Here is a 5,879-nt window from a genome sequence, read left to right as displayed (position 1 = left end):
TACTGCAGTGAAAATTTTGGGACAACATGAGAAACTCTTAATTCTTTCAATGGTGATTTCGGTCTCAATGGTAATCCCTTAGTAGCCTCAGCACCGGTACATCTCATTTCTGAAGCATTTGTCCAGTGCTCCAACAAAGACTTGAATCAAATCCAGCATAGCAAACTCATTTTCAGAACCATCAAATATCAACACAAAGTATAGAGTTGTGAAGTGCTTGTAGATAAGTCGAGCATCCTGGCCAAAAATGGACCCAGCATCCACAAAATGGCGAACATGCTCGGGTCTACTACATAAGACTGCAAACACATTTCGAATAACTTCTTGCTGCTTTTTGACAGGCTGATCCTAAACTCGCAGAATTTAGCGAGACGAGGCTTCCCTTGCGCGTTCATCACCAGCACTGCTCTTATCATCTTGTTACTTATTATGGAAACAGTTGAAGCTGAAGCGGTATTGTTCCAAGTCAGTTGTCAAGTATCCTCAATGCGGTATCAGAAGGCAATCGACCTATGCGGATGCTGAGGTAATTTTCTTCACAAGTTTTCAATTTGGGTTGGTCTTGAGAATTATAGATACAAAAGGGTTATCATGAACAGCATTCGACTCTGCATTTGTATTTGACATGGTCTTGAGATGTGTTTGTGGTTTGCAGGTCACAGGTTCCTTTGCAGTTGAAGGAGAGATTCTGGATGGGATTATCACAAGTAGCCGCGGAGAGGTTAAACGGATTTGCAGTGAACATGCGACGAGCTCCATTGTAACACCGTCCAATGAGTTTTCAAGTCCATAGTTCCCGGATGAAGTATACAGCCCTCAACCTTTTGAGCTACTAATTGCCATGGAACAATCGAATTGTAACGTTCAACAACGGTAAGCAAACGATGGTTATAATGTATACTGCGGGTTTGCTTTTTATGAGGTTTTGAATTTTTAGTTTAAGCTTTTCTTCCATTGGCTTCAGGTGGGATCAATGCCGAAATCATACCGATGGGCTACTTTTGTTCTAGTTAAAAAAAAAAAGTGCTAGGTTGATTATCCACTCCCACCGAGTCCGTGATAGCAGCAACAACATTGGATGTATCATTTGCATTTTCCACCACAACCATGCTTGAAGCTACAACACCAGCAGCTCCAAATGACCACAAGGCCATCCATAAAAGCAACACAGCCATAAACGCATATGCTACTCTCAACCTCCAAATCCATCCAAGAGCAGTCCCAACACCGCCGGCAACAGCATAGAGTGGCCAGTAATCATCTGTCAAACCAGCCTGATCTTTCATGAAGCGGTATGCGTGCTTGTCAATGTCAAGCCGGTTCTTTTTCTTGAATCCGTTAACGCCCGATGTTAGTTTTCACCTGATCTGATTGTTGGCTTGGTGGAAATCGCAGGTGGTATCAAATGTGACCTTGGGAGCCTTAAAAGGGTACTCATTGGGAAATGAAAGGGAGAGTTTATATTCTGCTCCCTCAAATACAGCTTCTTTGCTTCCTGTTATTGTTTCTTTCCAACACAATATATTATCCTCCTTAGGGAATGCAGATATACCAGAATCTCCACCCATCGTCAAAGCCATCAATTCAGACTGCAACCTTCTGAGAACAGATTGAGAATCTACGGATTTAGGAGGAAGAGATTGCTTTGAGGGAGCAATGTTGTCTTGACCAGCTTCAGTGTGGACGTTAATGGTAGCCATGGGATTTTGAGGCGTTCAAGATTGTTTTGATTCCTCAGTTCTGTTATCCGGCTGAAGGCTTCCTTTTTCTCCTTCTGCTAAGTTGCGGCAATCATCAGGTAATTTACATTTTGCAGGTAATTTTGATGTAGGACTGGTTTTGGTGCAGGATTATAGTTAATGAGCTTGAAATCAGTAGTCACAAAAGCGTCTATATCCTTCTTCTTTGCATTGATTTTTCTAAGTTGGAAGAGGTTTTGGCAGGTTATGAAGATGCTCCTGCAGTTTTGTTCGATACCTTCCATCGACATTCCAACTCCAACCATTGTTGAGTTAACACTTGCTCGTGCTTCAATTGGACCAGATGCTACATCCTCTAATATCCCATGCATCTCAATGTTTCCATGGAACCGATTTTATTATGCAGGTCGTGGATTCCGAGTCTTCAAAGCAAAGCAAAATGGCTTGGCGCGTTGCGAACTCCATACCAGCTGTTGTTGGATTTGTACCGTGGTCTTAAAAGAGACATAATTATGATTGAATTGCACTGTAACTTGCAATTGGTGACACCAGAAGTTTTAAACAATGTAACTTTCAGTAAGAAATCCTTATTTCCAAATGGAAAGTCTGTTGCAACTGGCCCAATTAATGAATCTGAATATAGATTGTAAGAGGTAGACAAAAGGAGAGCATCAAGGACCTTAGTTTGTAAGTGTCCAACCAAAGCACTTTGATTTTCAGCATTACTTCAAGGCAACAACAATTTCATTGCACTCTGCACCAAGATAATCAATCTGTGACCCAACTGTGTTACCAATTTTAGACTTATAAAAACAGCTCTGTTCATCATCACGGAAGGATAAAATAATAGATACTCCTGAAAAAGTAGCCCTGAGATTGGTTTCCATGTGATGCTGTTCAGAGGGAAGATGCAAAGATCCAGAAGCAAGGCTGGATGCAGCCGTAATAGCACTGAAAACCGAACATGTCCAGTTCCACATTCCACTACTCCCTAAAGCAGATTGAGAATTTCTCGTTCCATCAAAACATTAAAAAAAAACTGGTCTCACCCCAAAATCAGGTTCTTGAAAACCATCGTTAAGATTCATGTGAGTAGAAAATGGCACCCAGTCTGAAATAAGATTAGCAGCAGGAAGCAGAGCTTCAGGGGATTCTGGATCTTCTGGTTGGGTCAAGGAGGCACAATAGGCGCGTAAACTACCATGGCCAGTTATCATTTCACCGGTGACATTGGCAATAGAATGTGAATGATATCATAAGTGACAAACATCGAACAAAGGGGTGAATGGTGCAAATGTACTTGAAATGTTATTTGTAATTTGATTTTGAAATGTATATAAAAATGGATTTTTTAGAAATAATCTAAGACTAATTTAAATATCAATTTAAATAATAATAAAAACCAGTATAAAACCCAATTAAAATCAAATTAATCCAATAATTTGTTAAGATTACTTTTGACATCAATTCTAACATCTATTTGAAAATTAAAATCAATTAGAGTTTTGAATCATTAGTAAAGATAACAATTAAAATTAAATTGAAATTTGGCTTTAAACTTGATTTGAAATTAAAATCAAATATTGAAAAATTACAAAAGTCAAGTGATTAAAATCCATTTTATACTGATGAATGTATGCAAAAAATGCAAAAATAAAAGAAAAAATGAAAAAAAATTCAGGATCAAAATCGGGGTATGACAACGTCATCTGACCATTGTCGATCATCTTCACCAGATTCATCCTGACCGGTTAGTTGAGACTGTTGAGATGGTATACATGGTTGAAGAGTAATGTACAACTCAATACAGTTGCAGCCTGAATGTTCATGACTAACAAACATGTATTCAACATCTTCATCGTCTTGTACCTTAAGGGGGAAATACTTGCATTGACCATTCTCAAAAATTATTGGATTTTGATATGTGATCTTTGACACAATACCCGATCCTATAAAGGATTGTATTCTTTTTTTCAAATGCAAGAAGGTTGCATTTCTCTTGATCGTGAGTCTAATGGTATCGGTGTTTCAAAAATAAAAACCATGTAGCTTAGACTCGTATGTTTCACCGTTGCAGTGAACGTTGACACTGTATAATGATGAAGATGACATTGTGCAGATGAAAACTATTTTCTTACTGCAGATGAATGTGAGTGAAGTGTCTTGGATGTTGATAGTAAGACACTTAAATAGAGGAGTGAAGTGTCTCACATGCTAGCTAGTTCGGAGTGACGTGTCGCACATGCAAGCTACTCCGAAATGACGTGTCGCATATGCAAGCTACTCGGAAATGGTGTCAACCATGCAAGCTACTAAGAAGTGACATGTTCAGCATGCAAGAGACAAGACAACCACGTGTTAGACATGCAGACACGCACTCCAAATGAATTGGCGCCCCCACTCATTCCTTGCACATGGGCGCCAATTCAAGTGGAGACACCATGCATTCAGACCTCGAAACCAAGCAATCAGACCTAGGTCTTGCATGCATGTCCCTATGGAGGCGCCAATTTGAATGGCGACCCCTCTTAAAGGTTGTACATGGTCGCCAATTCAAGTGGAGACACCATGCAAGCACAACTTTTCATGCTCCCATCCATTTGCCTATAAATACATCCACTCCATCAACACTTCTTCCACACCATCACTCTCACTACTTCTTCTACAATTTCATCTGCAACAACTTCTTGTAGTTTCATCTACACCAACCCTCCGACAAAATGTCTATCCTCACAATGGGTGAAGCACATAGAGGAACGGTTGCAAACATCGCAACATATGTAAGTTTTTTCTTTTGTTAACTTTTTATCTTTCATCTTCACCAACCCCCTTTTATTTTGACATACCAACTTAGTCAAAATTTTTATTCTTTCTTTTATAGGATGTATCAAGGTTCCGAACTCGGGTCCATGAATATGTCCATATGAACCCGATGATTCAACCTTATATTGAACTCGCCGATTTTGGTCATATTAGCAAGATTTTGTCTTGGCCCATAAATAACAAATTCATTCTAGCTTTATGCAAAAGATGGAGACCAGAGACACACACATTTTGGTTCCCAACCGGTGAGTGTACCGTGACGTTAGAAGACGTCTACATGCTTTTAGGACTACCCATTGAAGGTAAGGTTGTTAATGGCAAGACCAACTATGCAAATTCAATTTGCATGGAGCTCTTAGAGACTGATTTGTTAGATGATAATGCAAGAGGTCAAGGTACACTACTCTCACGCCTTAAGTCGTACTATAATAGTTTATACTTAGATGAGCATTCTACCGAAGATGCTCGAATAATAAAAACTAGGTGTTACATTATGCTATTAATTGGCTCGTTTTTATTTCCCGAAGGTAGTGGTTCTAGCATGCATATTATGTACTTACCTCTACTTAGACATGTAAATCGAATAGGAAGTTACAGTTGGGGATCTGCTTGTCTAGCCTATTCCTATAGCTCCTTGTGCAAAAACTCACACAAAGATACATCTACATTTTCTGAATGTGCTGTTTTGCTACAAGCATGGGGTTGGTCAAGACTACCATCTCTAGCACCCGTCAATAACAACCCTTTCACATTTCCGTTTGCACAAAAGTAAGTTGTTTAAATTGCTATATCTTTACTTACTTCTTCAAAGATTATTACCTCTAACTAATATTTTTTGACTTTTTGGTGTAGATGGTCTGCACGTGGTATGAGTTACAACAGATGTCCAAGATACTGTATTACTCAGTATCACAACCTGTTGGATCACCTTCGACCGACAGACGTAAGGAAAATAACTTAATTATTTCGTTATATTTTGTTAACTTCTTCTACATTGACTATAATCCTATCTTCTTTCACATTTCAGTTCATTTGGCGTACATACCTTAATTTGGATCATGACCATGAGGTCAACGCTGAAGACGCGGCCGTATGGACTGCATGCACACCGATAATACGGTTCACAATTGTGGAGATGCACAACAGTGATTGTGTCAAACTGCAGTTCGGTATGCTCCAAAATATCCCAGATCCCCCAGTTAGTCTAGGAGAATGGCATTTGCGCAAAGTTAACGACCAATGGAACTTCAATCCATGGCAAAGCTTCGCAAGATCGGAGTGTCGCAAATGGAAGCACCGTCATGACCATGTGTTAACTGACGCAGTCATGCCAACTGAAGAAAAACCAAGTCGTAC

General features: G+C 39.5%; 1 long non-coding RNA gene across 1 annotated transcript; it reads left to right on the top strand.

The window, feature by feature from the left end:
• The first annotated feature begins 1,064 nt into the window (after window positions 1–1,064).
• Window positions 1,065–2,680, top strand: LOC127132181 (uncharacterized). Its single transcript, XR_007806631.1, has 3 exons — window positions 1,065–1,292; window positions 1,396–1,798; window positions 1,944–2,680. It is a non-coding gene; the product is annotated as an uncharacterized LOC127132181 (long non-coding RNA).
• Window positions 2,681–5,879: the final 3,199 nt, after the last annotated feature.

The sequence above is a fragment of the Lathyrus oleraceus genome, chromosome 3 (assembly GCF_024323335.1).
Source record: "Lathyrus oleraceus cultivar Zhongwan6 chromosome 3, CAAS_Psat_ZW6_1.0, whole genome shotgun sequence".
Classification (NCBI taxonomy): Eukaryota; Viridiplantae; Streptophyta; class Magnoliopsida; order Fabales; family Fabaceae; genus Lathyrus; species Lathyrus oleraceus.
Note: the sequence above shows the minus strand (reverse complement) of the source record. Positions and strands in the feature narration are given on the sequence as shown.